The sequence below is a fragment of the Emys orbicularis genome, chromosome 6 (genome assembly GCF_028017835.1).
Source record: "Emys orbicularis isolate rEmyOrb1 chromosome 6, rEmyOrb1.hap1, whole genome shotgun sequence".
In the NCBI taxonomy this organism is placed as follows: Eukaryota; Metazoa; Chordata; order Testudines; family Emydidae; genus Emys; species Emys orbicularis.
Window position 1 is genome coordinate 53573664 of NC_088688.1, and position 17622 is coordinate 53591285.

Sequence of the window (17622 nt, forward strand, 5' to 3'; positions counted from 1 at the left end):
GGCATGCATTTACCTGATTTTTCAGACACAAATTAGTTGATAATCAGCTGTATTTGAAACATTGAAGACTCTTTTAAAAAAGAGTAGTGTCTAATTGAGTATTCTGTAGTCATCAGTAATATATGTTCAATGTCAGAGTGGTAATTCCTCTACCCGAACTGACAGCTGCTCCTGTGAGCATGAGACCACGAGTGTTTGTAGATCAGCAGCTGCTTTCTACTGGATAAGACCCTAAGCTTCATAGTATGGTTGATGTTTCAATTTGTAATCCATTTTGCTAAGGAAGGGCTAATATAAACATTAAATATTATTTTGTACAGATCACATTCTGATGCTATTTGAAAAATATATGAAAAGCCTGTGGTAATATGCCTGAATTAAAGCAACTGAAATTTTCTAAACAGGACAATAAACTATTTAGGCATGAAAAAGCTCATCAATACTGAAGATTCATAGAGTATGTTATACCGTGGATTAGCACACTTGGCTTTTACCTCTGGAATCTTGACGTTTTAAAATCTAGCTTAATGCACCACTGAAATGAAGTTGGCTGTCTTAAGATAGCCCCAGTGTACAGCTGTGAACAGTTCATAACTAGTACGTTGATCCTTCAAAATTCTTTGTAGTTGGAAGCCTTTATTCAGAAGACACCCAGAGGAATTTAGGTAGATAGTATGCTACCAGCATATAGTATACTATCAGGAGAGAGAAGCTTGCAAAGTTCCTGCCCATATTGGGGAAAATTTTCATCTGGGCCCTTAGATTGCACCCACTGGTTTGCATGGACACCAGTTTGCCAGCACAGTGTATTTCTGTCCATGCACACTACTTGTAGGTCTGGAATGTAGCCAACCAGTGCTGTCCCTCTCTCACTGTCATAACACCGCAGTTCATAACAAGCCATAGCACTACGTTCAATGGGAGTTGCACTGGGGCTCAGATTCAGGGCTCAAAAGGTTAGTCAATCTACCGCTGCAGAGTCCCCTTATAAATAAAGTAACATTAAAAAAAATATGATACTAATCTGTGTTTTGGCATCACAAAGGATCTGGAATGACTCAAGAGCATAATAGCTCATATTTAGTATTTATGAGTATTAAGTAATTCATTATCATAAATGTAATTAAATTTGATTACTGAGGCTGTATTGCTGAAATAATGGAAAGTTTTCATCATCTTCACTATCTAGCAGGACACTAGTTTTCTAAGAGATGACTTCCCACAAGAGACCTCATTTTGGAGTAGTAAATAGCCATATTGATTTTAAGACTAAAAACAAAACAAAAAATCCCAACAGTTCCTAAAATTAGGCCCTTAAATAGTGGCCTTATTTTCAAAAGTACTAGGCACACAGTACTGCCTATTAATTTCAGACAGAGATACAACATGGTTTTCATCAGGTCACTTTTTAATTTACTCAAATATAGATGAAGGGAGCAAATTTTAGGCACCAATTTTTTAGATTCCTAGTCAATTTTTTGACACAATAAATGGGAATCCTACATGAAATATTTACAGCCAAATATAACAAAACATTTACCCTTTCTCTCCTTTTTGATTTCCTTCATATCACTATCCTTCTCTTTGTTTTGTCCCCCCCGCCCACATTCTTATTTTAATGATTTCTTTAACCAGGGCCGGCTCCAGGCACCAGCTGAGCAAGCTGGTGCTTGGGGCGGCAGATTGTTCGAGGCAGCATTCTGCCCAATCCTAGGGCAGCACGGCCGCTTTTTTTGTTTGTTCTTGTTCCGCTCCGGCCGCCCTGTAGGGGGCAGCGGCGCGGAGAACCAGAGTGCCCTGCAGGGCAGTCCTCTTCCTTCCCTCCCCGCCGACCGGAGTGGAGCCCTCGCGGCAGGCGGCAGGAGGTGGTGCAGCGGGAGGGGCCGCGTGGCAGCGCCCCTGCTGTAGCCCTGGCCGCCCCCTTCTCTCTCTCTCCCACCCGCTCCGTCCCCCAACCCCCCCCCCAGCCGGTCCCCCTGCACCCGCGCTCCGGCCGCGCCGCAGGTTTTTTTTTTTTGCTTTGCCGTTCTGGCCGCCCTGTTTTTTTTTTTTTTTTTTTGCTTGGGGTGGCCAAAAAGCCAGAGCTGGCCCTGTCTTTAACAGAATTAGCATGTGGTATTTTTGCTGTGTCATCCTGTGTCTGATGAGTCTCTGTAAGCCATATCTACTTTATTATTGGTTTTGATAAAGATTCCTGTACTCTTAAAGTTTAATACATTTTAAAATAAGTAACAGAGATGGTCAACTGTGGCGTTTCCTCAAGAAACAGGAGGTTGTGATAAGAGAGGTTTGGCATAGAAAGTGATAATATTTAAACAATCGGTTTTGCAGAACTCTTGAGTAGCCTACATTACCTATTCTTTTTGGGGGGCGGAGGGGAATGTATTTTTCTCTTTTAAGGAAAAAAGAAAGATACACACATTGTAAAATGTCTTAGAAATGATTGAAATTGCCATTTATTTTCCTTGTTGATTTTACTTTCAGAAGATGTTTGGCTGAATCATAGAATCTGTAGCAAATTATAAATAATATTACTCAAACATTTTGCTGAGGTAATATTATTTGCTAATATAGGTTCCTGTCTACAGTGCCTTGGGCATCAGGTGCCCAACCCAAAACCCACTGAAATCAATGGAAGTCTTTCCATTAACTTAAATTGGATCAGGACCCAGAGCTTTAAAGCTGATGAGTGATTCTCCACTCTATTACACTGGTGTAAAACCAATGTAATAGTGTACATAATCAGATCCAACGGATGATTTAGGTGTCCAAGGAATTGGATTTGACTCCTGCTGTGCCTGTAAGTGTATTGTAAGAGTGAAAGAAAAGAATGGAGTTTCAAAATCCATTTCAGTATTGAAAAGCAGAATTTCTAGATTGTTCCAAGTAAACTGGCTAGAAGGCTTGGGCAGTACTATTTTAATCCAAAGACTATTCTTTATTTGCTGCATCTGCAGCTAACTCTAAAGACAATTGAAAATAAATGAACTTGGGAAAATGTTTGACACTTCCATGATGAAATATGTACTGTTTTTCAAATAACTCAACTGTCTCATTGAGCATCAGAAATGTTACCTGGCCTCAAGTTTCCATTTGGCTAATGACTTTCTCAGCATAGCGAATGACTAAAGCTGTCACTGCAACAACTGTAGTAATACATCAATAAACAATTTTCTCCCTAGTTTTCAGCTAGCTTTACCTCTGAGCAATGACAAGATCAGTGGACTACACAACTGATATAGGTGTAATGAAAATTCACAAGCCTTCTATAAGCTAAAAATATGTTAATTTGTTGTTTACACATGACTAAGGTAAACTATGTAAACAGTATAAGCCTTGTGTCAGCTGCAGACCAAAATTGTTATTTGATTTGTGTGAACCAGTGAGTTTTACACCTGATTGTAAAAAACGACCTTTAAACTGGTAAAGGGAAGAAGAAACTTGGAAAACAGAGAGATATTCAGCCAGATCCTCGGTGTGACTCGGACTAGCTTTATTAACAACAATGGAGCTACACCTATTTGCACCAGCTGAGGATTTGGCCCAACATGTCTTCCAATGGAAGGAACTAGGACTATATTAAGATTTCTTTTTTAACTCGTATTTGTATTACAGTAGTGCCCACGAGCCTGTAAATGCTTCTCTAGAGCTCCCTGCCAATGGTCGCTCTAGCCCTATGGAGGTATCTCTCTTCCAGTAACTCAGCCCTGCAGCTGGATCGTCGTCTTTAATCCACCTCTTCCGGGGTCACAATTGTCTAAACTGAAAATCCCCAAAATGTTATGAACACAAATAAAAGTCCTGCCCGTCTTTCCAGGGCTCTTCCTCAACTTGTCTCATCTCAGCTTGTATCCCCCTGAAAAAACTAATGGTGGGCTTGTGCATTCTCTTCCTTGGGGCCAGTCGGGGAACCCCATCCCACCCTCTGCTCTGGGGTTCCAAACTGCTCCTTTACCTGTACTGCAGTTTCCCTGGGCCACATCCTACCTTAAATTCATCTATGAGTCTTTCTGTCTCTTCCCTACTGAAGCAGGGTCTCTCCCAGACCTCCCTGCTTGGAGAGCTTTTCTCCACTGTGACACTTCTGCCTGGTTCTCTCTCCAGCCCTTTTTCCAGGCAGGATTTATGACCATGTAAGTCTAGCTCTTCAGCCACATCTGCTCTTCATGGGGAATTTGCCTGATTCCCCCCAGGTGGGGCTCATTCTGTAATCAGGTTGGCTTAGCCCCAGGCTCTCCATCCCAAAGGGCAAGTCACCCTGTTACAGAGCCCCAGTAATGGACCATGACCTCATTGTGCTAGGTGCTGTACAAACACAGAACAAAAAGATGTTTTACATTTAACTCCAATGACATGTATCATCACATTTGTATGTCTTAGGTTTCAAAATCCAAATGAGCAACATGGTCACCATGGTTTTCTATAAGTTTTTTCATACTCATTATAGAACACAAAATACCTTCTTTCTTTAAAAAGGGAAATTTGTGGGATGATCTAATACATGGAAGACCTAGATTATTTAGTAGTGATCACAGCCATCACTCAAATGCTATTCTTAATTTCCGGAAGACAAGGTGTTAGAAAATGTTAGAACTCACAATTGGTAATACTAAGGGTATGTCTACACTACGGGATTAATCCGAATTTATATAATTCGAATTTTGGAAACAGATTGTATAAAGTCGAATGTATGTGGCCACACTAAGCACATTAATTTGGTGGTGTGCGTCCATGTACCGGGGCTAGCGTCGATTTCTGGAGCATTGCACTGTGGGTAGCTATCCCATAGCTATCCCATAGTTCCCGCAGTCTCCTCCGCCCATTGGAATTCTGGGTTGAGATCCCAATGCCTGATGGGGCCAAAAACATTGTCACGGGTGGTTCTGGGTATATCCTCCCCCCTCTCCAGGGAAGCAACGGCAGACAACTGTTTCGCGCCTTTTTCCTGGGTGAACAGTGCAGACGCCATACCACGGCAAGCATGGAGCCCGCTCAGCTCAAGACAGCAGTCATGAACATTGTAAACACCTCGCGCGTTATCGTGCAGTTTATGCTGAACCAGAACCTGCAAAACCAGGCGGCGAGGAGTAGGCTACGGCAGCGAGAGTGATGGGGACATGGACATGGAATTCTATCAAACCACGGGACCCGGTGCTTTGGAGATCATGCTGTTAATGGGGCAGGTTATAGCCGTGGAACGCCGATTCTGGGACCGGGAAACAAGCACAGACTGGTGGGACCGCATAGTGTTGCAGGTGTGGGACGATTCCCAGTGGCTGCGAAACTTTCGCATGCGTAAGGGCACTTTCTTGGATCTTTGTGACTTGCTTTCCCCTGCCCTGAAGTGCCAGAATACCAAGATGAGAGCAGCCCTCACAGTTGAGAAGCGAGTGGCGATAGCCCTGTGGAAGCTTGCAACGCCAGACAGCTACCGGTCAGTCGGGAATCAATTTGGAGTGGGCAAATCTACTGTGGGGGCTGCTGTGATGCAAGTAGCCAAAGCAATCACTGAGCTGCTGCTATGAAAGGTAGTGACTCTGGGAAATGTGCAGGTCATAGTGGATGGCTTTGCTGCAATGGGATTCCCTAACTGTGGTGGGGCGATAGATGGAACCCATATCCCTATCTTGGCACCGGAGCACCAGGGTACCCAGTACATAAACCGCAAGGGGTACTTTTCAATGGTGCTGCAAGCACTTGTGGATCACAAGGGACGTTTCACCAACATCAACGTGGGCTGGCTGGGAAGGATTCATGACGCTCGCGTCTTCAGGAACACTAATCTGTTTAAACGGCTGCAGCAAGGGACTTACTTACCGGACCAGAAAATAACCGTTGGGGATGTTGAAATGCCTATAGTTATCCTTGGGGACCCAGCCTACCCCTTAGTGCCATGGTTCATGAAGCCATACACAGGCAGCCTGGACAGGAGTCAGGAGCTGTTCAACTACAGGCTGAGCAAGTGCAGAATGGTGGTAGAATGTGCATTTGGCCGTTTAAAAGGTCGCTGGCGCTCGTTACTGACTCGCTCAGACCTCAGCCAAACCAATATCCCCATTGTTATTGCTGCTTGCTGTGTGCTCCACAATCTCTGTGAGAGTAAGGGGGAGACCTTTATGGCAGGGTGGGAGGCTGAGGCAAATCGCCTGGCTGCTGCGCAGCCAGACACCAGGGCGATTAGAAGATCACACCAGGAAGCGCTGCGCATCAGAGAAGCTTTGGGGGGAGGGATAGCTCCGTGGCTTGAGCATTGGCCTGCTAAACCCAGGGTTGTGAGTTCAATCCTTGAGGGGGCCACTTAGGGATCTGGGGCAAAATCAGTACTTGGTCCTGCTAGTGAAGGCAGGGGGCTGGACTTGATGACCTTCAAGGTCCCTTCCAGTTCTAGGAGATAGGATATCTCCATTAATTTATTTAATTTAAAATTTATAGTTTCATGACTGGCCAGGCTACAGTGTGAAAGTTCTGTTTGTTGAAAACCCGCCCCCTTGATTGACTCATTCCCTGTAAGCAAACCACCCTCCCCCCTTAAAGCACAGCTTGCTTTTAAAGGAAATAAAGTCACTATTGTTTAAAAATCATGTATTCTTTATTAATTGATTATAAACATAGGGAGAGAACCGACTAGGTAATCTGGGTGAGGTATGGGAGGAGGATAGGCGGGAAGTAAAAGGCCACTGAAAACATTCAATATAATGACAGCCTTTTGGTTGGGCTGTCCACTGGGGTGGAGTGGGAGGGTGCACGGAACCTCCCCCCCCGCGTTCTTACACATCTGTGTGAGGAGGATATGGAACATGGTGAGGGGGGAGGGAGGTTATACAGCGGCTGCAGCGGCAGTCTGTTATCCTGCTGCTGTTCCTGAAGCTCCACCAGATGCCGGAGCATGTCCGTTTGATCACGCAGCAGCCCCAGCGTTGCAGCCTGCCACCTCTCATCTTGAGCATCCCTCATGACCTCACATTCACTGGCATCTTTCCTAAATTTAGAGACCGTGTCCTTCCACTCATTCAAATGAGCTCTTTCATTGCGGGTGCATTCCATTATTTCCGATAACATCTCGTCTCGCGTCCTCTTTCTCCGCCGCCTTATCTGAGATAGCCTTCGGGACGGAGGAGGGAGGCTTGAAAAATTTGCAGCTGCTGGAGGGAGGGTTGAAAAAAAAGGAGAGAAGTTTTTAAAAAGATACATTTTACAGAACAATGCTTATACTCTTTCATGGTGAACAACACTATTCACATTACATAGCACATGTGATTTCAGTACAAGGTCGCATTTTCCATCTTAATATTGAGTGCCTGTGGCTTTGGTGTTAGAGATCACAGACGCAGGTCCGGGCAACAGAATTTGGCTTGCATGCGGCCATGGTAAGCCATTGTCTTTCGGCTTCTGCGCCCTCCTTTCCCACATACCAAGCAAAGCCCGTTGACTGCTGCGGTTTTCCTGTTAACCTTCAGCAGCAGAAAACAAACTAACCCCTCCCCATCCAATTCTCTGGGATGATCGCTTTATCCCTCCCCCCACCGCGTGGCTGGTAACGGGGAAGATACCTGCTAGCCAAATGCGAAAAGCTCAGGGCCAATTCCCCCCCCACCCCCCCGCGCGCTTGGCTAACTGCAGGGAAGGATTTCTTTTCAGCCACAGGCAAACAGCCCAGTAGGAACGGCCACCTCTGTCCCCTTAATTAAATTCCCATATTTCAACCAGGTTACCATGAGCGATCACACTCTCCTGAGGATTACACAGCGAGATAAAGAACGGATGTTGCTTGAATGCCAGCAAACACCGGGACCATACGCTGCCAGGCTTTGTCCTGCAATGATACCAGATTACTTGCTTCTAGCATGGCGTGGTAAAGTTTCCTACCATGGAGGACGGAATAAGGCTGCACTGCCCAGAAACCTTGTGGCAAGGCTGTTGGAGTACCTCCAGGAGAGCTTCATGGAGATGTCCCTGGAGGATTTCCGCTCCATCCCCAGACACGTTAACAGACTTTTCCAGTAGCTGTACTGGCCGCGATTGCATCCCAAGTCCTCAGGGCAAAGTAATCATTAAAAAACGCTTGCTTTTAAAACAAGTTTTATATTTTAAAAGGTAAACTCACCTGAGGTCCCTTCCATTGGGTCATGGTCTTGGATACTGGGTTGGGAGGGTACTTCAGTCAGGCTGAGAAAAAGATCCTGGCTGTTGGGGAGAACGGAGTGCTGTGTGCTCTCCGCAAGCTCGTCCTCCTCCTCCTCCTCCTCTTCCCCGTCCGCAGAATCCTCAGGTGTAGCTGATGAGATTACCCCCGCCTCGGAATCCACGGTCAGAGGTGGGGTAGTAGTGGCGGCCCCCCCTAGAACTGCATGCAGCTCGGCGTAGAAGCGGCATGTCCGCGGCTGTGACCCGGAGCGACCGTTTGCCTCCTTTGTTTTTTGATAGGCTTGTCTGAGCTCCTTGACTTTCACGCGGCACTGCTCTGAGTCCCTATTGTGGCCTCTCTCCATCATGCGCATGGAGATTTTTTCAAAAGTTTTGGCATTTCGTCTTTTCGAACGAAGTTCTGCTAGCACTGAATCCTCTCCCCATATAGCGATCAGATCCAGTACCTCCCGTACGGTCCATGCTGGTGCTCTTTTTCGATTATCGGCCTGCATGGTTACCTGTGCTGATGAGCTATCTGTGGTCACCTGTGCTCTCCACGCTGGGCAAACAGGAAATGAAATTCAAATGTTCGCGGGGCTTTTCCTGTCTACCTGGCCAGTGCATCCGAGTTCAGATTGCTGTCCAGAGCGGTCACAATGGTGCACTGTGTGATAGCTCCCGGAGGCCAATACCATCGAATTGCGGCCACACTAACCCTAATTCGAAATGACAATATCGGTTTTGGCACTACTCCGCTCGTCGGGGTGGAGTACAGAAATCGATTTTAAGAGCCCTTTATTTCGAAATAAATGGCTTCGTTGTGTGGATGGGTGCAGGGTTAATTCGATTTAACGCTGCTAAATCCGAATTAAAGTCATAGTGTAGACCAGGCCTAAAGTTAGTCACAAATCTTATCCTTGTTAATAGCAAACCAAAAATGTAAATTTTTTTTTACCAATTACAATGATTAATGAAGTAAGCTTCTTCCTACATCACACATACCCACTCACTTACACACCAATCTACACACGTATATGCCAGTGTAGCCTTAACATTACTATCTCACATGTCCTTAAAATTCTAGGACTACACAGTTTTTTTACTCTACAAATACCAGAAATACCTTTATAACCACAAAAGCACTATTAAATATACCTACAAACATGTTCTGTGGCATCATATCCAATGTCAGTAATAAGGGTATTCTCAGCAGCTCAATTCTTTATAATGATTGGTCCTTCCAGTCATCCAGGAAGCTCACCCAGCATCATTGTCATATTTTGTATGTCCCAACAAATCCATTCACAAGCCTTTAAAAAGGGATGATGTTGGATTTAGGACAGTGAATAAAAGTAAGCAGAAATCTCTGCCTATGTCAGTCGAACAGCTGGAAACCTTAGCACAAAAAGGCTTTACCTGATTTTACAAGCAGAAGCTGCAAGCAACTTAAAAAAAATATCTAGGAAAAGAATACCTGTGATTGAATATATTATGTGTTAATGAGATAATGAGGAATCTGAAGGTGAAAAGTTAGCTGTTGTTTCAGAAGCTAAGCTAAGGAATAGAGGGAAAGGCTTTATATATATGAGGAAGAATGAAAAGCTTTATATATATGAGGAAGAATATGGGCAGAATATAACCACATGAGGATCTCTCTAATACCCTCCCTCCTTGCTGTTGCACCACATACCTACATGCACACATACACTTAAGGGCTGGCCACAATAACAGTACTTGCTGTCCCCTCATTTGAGCACAAGGAGAGCTCCAAGCTAAAACCTAGAGGTAAATGGAGGTGTTTTTCTCTTCTCCCCATCCAGGCTGCCCAGCATAGCTGGTGCTGTAGAATGGGAAGAAGCATCTACCTGACCTAACCCAAGAGTGGTGCAACAAACATGATCCCTCTTGGAATACTGGAGATACTATGACAACTTAAAGAACAATGCTGCCCAGCTTTCCTGCTCTACTAGTGAGACTCCCCATCTCTCCCTTCCATGGATTACATATGCACCAATTAATTTTCATGTGTCTTTAATTGTGCATGAATAGAAGGTCTTGCTTTCTGTATTTTATCATGCTAAACAATGAAACAAAAATAAACCTGGCTAAATATTATTTTGCCTTTAATGACTTGCAAGTTACTTTAAATGGATATGAATAAATTGGTGGTTTGTGACCCCATTTTTTCCTCTGTGATTGCTGATTATATCATGCACAGAAAATAAAGGTAGGAATCTGAATTGGAACTGCATTCTATAGGGAAACAACATGGTCTAGTGGATTGGTCATCAGGAGACCTAGGTATTACTAGATCTGCCTATGACCAGTGGCATAACTTTGGGCTAGTAACTTTAATCTCTTCGTGCTTCAGTTTCTCCATCCATAAAGTGAGGATGATAGTAGTCACTTTCTTTGGCAAATCTGGGCCTATACAATTAAATTTCATGTCTGGGCCACTGATTGTATGAACTTCTGTGTTCTATGTGAGTATGTTTGTCTCTACATCTGCAGCTGTTCTTGGGGAAATGTGATGTTGGCTAAGTTAATTACCCAGTTGCCCGTAATTGGGGATTTCAAACCCTTCCAATGTTCATGTTTCTTTTTCCTTAGAAATTTACTTGTGCTATACTTGCCTTTGATTTCAAATGTTTGAGGTTTATTTTCTTTTTCAACTTTAAGGTTTTGCCCCCTTAAATTACAGTTCTACTCTGCAAAAATTATTCTAAAAATAGCATGGTGGGGATTCCGTGCTCCCTGAGTAAGAAGGATCTCTTTATATACCTGCCATCCTGTTTCAGAGTTGAACTGTACTTAGTTCTTGATACATATTAAACTTCACTGCATTTTAAGAAAAATTCTTGTTTGGGGAATATGTTCAATCTACTTTCAGCTAACATCATAACATGATGGACTGAGTCCTGTTCCCCCTGAAGTTAATGTGTGTTTGGAGCAATAAAGTAAAAACCTGGACCTCATAGCAAAGCCAGTGATAATTTCTACCAGGCTTTCTCTCTGCATGGGAGATTTTCTAGAAAGTGATGTAGTTTAAAAGTCTGAGTAAATGCAAAAAATGGAGAAACTGGGACTTGTGTATAAAAGTATATTACGGTACATAGTTCTAAAAGGTCTAGTGGTACTCGTGTTGTGTTTAATCAAGTAGAACGAAGTAGATATTAGATCCTAGTATCCTATTTTGCTTAGCATTCTACAAGCTATATTTAAATCTCAATGGCCTGAATGCTAATTAATAGAACAAATTAATCTTTTTGACCCAAAGGAAATTTACAAGCGTGTTCTTCTTACACTTACAAGGATATTCATGTAGGCTTTCAACGGCTCCATTGCCAAGAATGAATAAGAAATGTTTGGTAGTCCCAAACCAAAATTATGAGGAATCAGGTTTAATCACTGAGTCTTTATACAATTTAATTGTTACAGTGGAGTGAAGTTGCCATCTAATCTACTGTCAAAACAGTTTGACATATCAAAGGAGATTATTCTCTCAGAAGGAGCTTAATTTTTTTTCCATTGCAGCGTGCAAATCAATAATGTTTTGCAAAAGAAACCAAAGGTTTTGTGGTTGTCACTTTCTTTTGAAGAAAGCAAAGAAATTCTTATATGAAATAGGAACAAAATAGCTTTCATTAATGCACTGCATCTGTGAAATAAGCAGGCCCATAGATTTGTAGAAACTCTCTCCAAAATTGCAGCACTTGAGTTCCGTGACTGCAAAGTGTTACAGTTAGAGCTGGGTTAATAGGGGATTTTTTTGGTTTTCTGGCAATTAAGTATTTTGTTCAACCCACTCCAAAACATCTCATTTAAATTGTGATTATAATCTTGAAAAACCCAAGATATATATATATGTGTGTGTGTGTGTGTGTGTGTGTGTGTGTGTGTATATATATATATACACACACACACACACACACACACACACACACACACACACAGGAAATTTTGAAACAAAGTCATTTCACACTGAGAAAGTGATGTTTTATTTCTAAAATATCAAAACAGTGTTTTGACTTTTTTTTTTTAACTGAAAAAATTTGGTGAATTCAACACAAATTCACAGAATATTTTGAGATCACTGAATGTGCACTTTCTGCAGAAAAATGTTAGAGGAAAAATTTTGCCCAGCACTATCATAGCATAACAGAAGACAGCATCTTTCAGTTCCAGATGTGTGCGCTTTTCACAATAATTTTGTTCACATCTGTACGCAACTGTCCAGGAGCAGCTGGTCAGTAGGAATTAATGAAGCTACCCCCATCCACCCCCAAAGAATACCACAGCTATCAGCCACACTGTAGGCACTGGGCCTGGTTTCCAGTTACTCCATTCCTGCATGTGCTGCAGGAGGGCAGAAGGATAATTAACTTTACCTAGTTAACTTTACTTCAGGGGACTCCTGGCCCTTGTAGCTAAGAATAACACACTAAGTACCTTTAGGATAGAGGTAAACTATACGTATCAATTCATGTTGTAACACCGGGCCTACAGGCTTCAGGCCTGTGAGATATTCAGCTTAGCCACACAAGATCTTAGGCCTGAAACAGGATGACATGACTAGTTGACTGAAAGATAAACCTGTACCAGTAAAGTGTAAGATTATTAAGTGCAGATGTTCTGGAAACTATGCATCGATAGACTGGAAAATATGCAACAACATCCAAGTTAATATTTCAAGAGGCCTGATGGTAACATTTCAGGGGATTCTGTAATAACCAGCTTGCTGTGGTAACTCACTGACATAGATGTTAGTGAGAATAAGGGGAACTAAGGAGATAGCCAGTGAGAAATGGGGCATCCCTAAATTAGTGGATGTGGCAGTATGGAAAAGGAAAAAGGGGTTGGAACCCTTATACCTACATACATATATATATATATATATATATATATATATATATAAGCCTTAGGTGTAGCATATATGACACAGGATAAAAGTGTTGCCTCACTTGTGTGCCGGTGGGGAATGCACAGGAGACAGTAGGATGACAACCATTGGTGATAAAGATGATGAGGAAGATAATGACAGACACTCTAATGTCCCCCAGAAGGAGATGTGAGAGATGCTAGTCACAGGGATAACACTTTGCACTCTATCTATATTTCTATTTAGTGTTTGTGGGATTGTTTCACTGCTTAGTTGAATATGTTAATAAAAGGACCTTTGAAAACTTGTAAGTACATCAGTATGTTGTGGTCATTGTTCCTCACGTGCTACTAAAATCTCCAAACCAAAAAGACATTCCTAATGGTGATTCTCATGCTGCTAATCTTGAAACTATAGTAGTTTAGGAGGCCAAATTCTTAACCCAGGTCACTGTTATCTAATAAAATCAATAAATTAATAAGGCTACATACTGAAGCACATAGCTACAGGTGGCAGAGAAGGGGGACAGCACAGGAAATGCAAGTTTGGAACAACTCCACAAAGGTAGAGTGTGGGACTCCAGAGCACTCCCCTGCTAATTTGCTCCTGCTTCTTCAGGTCCAGTAACAAATGGAGCCAAGGAAAGGGAGATTTCTGAGGTGGCTGGATAGCAGCAACACTTCTGACACTGGTAAAGTTCGGTGTCAGGCATGAGGAAGAGTTCTTTGCCTATGGTCAGGTTTTCCAAACCTGGCAGGAAGTGGTGTGCACACACACACACTCACATAGGGGAATGTATTCTGAGCTTGGCAAATAGGAGAGAATTGAAAGCTGAGGGTGGTTCTGAGCTGTAAGAAGAAGAGAGACTCTTTGTGGAGTGTAACAGGTCAGCACCCACCTCTTGAAAGCATCTCCTTCTCGTCAGGTGTGTCTTCAGCAGGTCTTCAGTGACTCAGCTCTCTAGCTGAGACACACATGCTGTCTATAGGTAGAACAAACAAACCTGTTCCAGGGTATACAGCAGTGGTGGGCAACCTGTGGGCTGCACGCAGCCCATCAGGATAATCAGCTGGTGGGCCACCGGCAGCTCCCAGTGACTGCAGTTTGTCGTTCCCGGCCAAAGGGAGCTATGGGAAGTGGAGGATAGCATGTCTCTGTGGCCCGCGCCGCTTCCCGCAGCTCCCATATCCTTTTTGGCAACCCTCCCTGGGCTCAAGCTCTAAGCAGACCAACAGGGCCCATCCCAGTACCCTCACTTGGTCTGGCTAGGCTCTGGAGTCTGTCCTTGCTCAGCCCTTCAGCCAGCCAGGAGTTCCTTTTTCACTTGCATGGACTCAGTCCTGCCTGCACAGAGGTGTCCATGGTCCTATTGCTCTTCTAGCCAGGTACCCAGTTTTCCCTCTTCTAGGTCCAGAAAGCAACTGATTGATCTGCTGCTGCTGCTTCCTTTTATATAGTCCTTCTGCCCCCGATTGGTTGTTCCTACAGCCCCTTTGATTGGCTGCTTCCCCTGCAACTACTCTAGGCCACATGGAGGACTTTTTCTCTGCTCTTCTCTGGGGTGGGGTGAAGCAGGGCTGTGAGGTCTTCAGCACAGGGCCTCTGGACCTAGTGCACCCCATCACAGGGGGGAACAATATTATGGAGGAGGTAACTTGAGCTGGTGTGGGTTGGGTTGATGGGAGCTGAGATTGCCCTTCCAGAAGTACTAGAACAACCTTATGTCTCCCAAAAGAGTGCCAGAAGGTCATTCAAGAGTGTTCATCCTGACTTGAACCCTGGTTCTGAGCCAGAAGGAGGACATGTTGTGTCAACAAGCTTGAGTATAAGGCAAATGTAGTCAACACATGAATTGAAGGGGGAAAGTTTGGCACTAAGAAAGAACAGTGAAGGGATGACAGACTGATAACTACTGTTTCCTCCCATCCTGCCCTTTACTTTAAATATCCTGTAATTCATTCAGAAAGAGAGAAGAGATGGGGGAAGAGAATGTCCCTTTCCACCGACCTCGCCCCACCCAATGTCTTTTATCCCTCACCAAAACTCTTCCCAATACTCCAGCAACAGTGTCCATGCAGCCCCACTACTTGTTTTGGGCACCAGCTGCCACCGCCTTCCAGCTTGGAAATAAAGTTCAGTTGCTTGTTACCAGAGCTTGGTTGGGAACCCTCCCTCAATATGTTTATTTCTGTGAATAAGAGGGGCCAATGGTAAAACTTAATTATGTGAAAATGTCCGTTTTTTCTTCCATCTCTACATATTAGGTTTATGGAAGAGATCTATCACTTTATTTTAGAACTCTTTCTCCATTAACGGTGGACCTGTCAAGTTTGAGTTTCTGCCTCAGAGTCAGGTTCTGGTTGCACTTAGTGCTGACGACTTGTTATTCACTTCAGCTCCATCACAGGTTTCCTTTCAAAATGACTCTAGTGAATTAAATCAATTTTATTACCCTTTGAAACTGTAGCATATTGATAAACAACTCGATTGTAAAAAATGAATGTCAGCTTGTACTGCCATCACTTACAACCTGAATGGAAGGTCTTTCCAGATACAGTAGTTATATTAATTGATATAACATATTTATGCCTTTGTCACAAAACCAGTACTTACCTACTCATTTTCCTCTAGCAGCAATAGAGGTTAAATTCAAATGTCATTTCTCTGGTGTTCTTTCTTCCTAGAAAACATAGGAACCCAGTCATTTTTACAGCTGTCAATATCACATTTATATTTTCTTCTGGTACTTTGAACTGCCAGTTTCACTAAAGGGATCAAGTCTCAGTGTGTTCAGCAGAGGATATATGAAAAGCTTGTACAAGTGTTTGTTTTTAAATAAATGTATTAACTGGTAAAGCAACTTGACCTAAAACATAGGGTAAGTCTGAATATAGTTTTAAATATTGTGCTATGGTTTCCTTAAATAATAATAAAAAAAAGCACAGCACACTTGATAGCTCAAATAGCTATTCACACAAATATTCAAGAATTTTTGTTTAATTTTTTTTACTTAAATGGGACAACTCACATGCTTAAGTGCCCTGCTGAACTGGGAACTAAAATAAGATTAAACAATGCCAGGATGAGGACATGTCTGGCCATCCAGATTCTAGGCCTCAGCAGCCCCTGCTCTTTGCTGCTGGAGATGCACAAAAGGACAGAAAACCAGCTTAATCCTTAGGTAGAGGAATATCCACATTGATTAGAGCCGTCAGCATGAGGAATGTCTTGTGGGAGGATCTCTGGCAGAAAGAACAGCCTGTCAGAGGCCACTGAATTGTAAACACTTATAGTTAGGAAGTTTTTCCTAATGTCTAACCTAAAGATCCCTGGAATCAATTTAAGCCCTTTACTTCTTTGTTCTGCCCTCAGTGTTTAAGGAGCACACCCTCCTTATTATAATAACCTTTTATGTTCTTGAAGACTCGTGTCCCCCCTCAGTCTTCTCTTTTCCAGATTAAAGAAACCAGGTTTTTTCAGTCATTCCAGTAGGTCATGTTTTCTAGATCATTAATCATTCTTGTTGCTGTCTTCTGGACTTTCATTAATTTGTCCACATCTTTCCCTCAGTGTGGTGCCCAGAATTGGACACAGTACTCTATTAGAGGCCTTATCAGTGCTGAGTAGAGGGAATAATTACTTCTCATGTCTTGCTTACAACACTCCTGCTAATACATCCCAGAATGATGGTTTTTTGGCAACAATATTACATTGTTTACTCATTTTAAGTTTGTGATACTCTATAGCCTCCAGCTCCTTTTCTGCAGTACTCCTTCCTAGGAAGTCCTTTCCCATTTTGTATTTGTTTGATTGATTGTTCCTTCCTAAGCGTAGTACTTTGCATTTGTCCTTATTGAATTCAGACCATTTCTCCAGTTTGTCAAGCTCATTTTAAATTCTAATCCTGTCCTCCAAAATGCTACCAACCCATCCCAGATTGGTATGGTCCATAAACATGATAAGTATACTCTGTCATTATCCAAATACACACACATGGGTCTTTTGAAGTCAATGTAGCCATCTAAATTTACATTAGAGGAGATGGCTTTGTAGATATTATGACTTTTCATGCTATCACAAAAACTTTATTTTGGTACAGTCTGAAAAATTCTCTATGGTGTTTGTGCATTAGACTTTAAAATAAATATATATAACCACCATCAGATGCTTTCTAACCCGTTTCCCCATTGCTTAATATGTGTACAGTGATTTGAAGATGTAAAGCACTATATAAATGCAAAGTATCATTATTAGGAAAGATTTTTTCCCCAGTGTGTTAAAACTAAATACTGATCAACAACAAAAAGCTTTCTTTTGGGGTAATATTTGTAAAGAGTAAGAGCGGCTGGATAATGATATTTCTGAAGTCATAATACACTTTTAAATAAATCAAACTGAAAAATGAGTTATAACTTTTAAAACTATTGCAATGTTTGTGTGGAAAAACAAACAAACAAAAAAAATAACTTTATAAATTAGTACATAGGAGATTTGGAAAGTTTATTTAGTCCCTCTGCCTACTGCAGCCCAAAACAAAATACAGAGATGTGCACAGAATCTTCATTATTTCTTCTAAGCAAAACCATAGTAATACCTTAAGTTTGCATAATCCATGA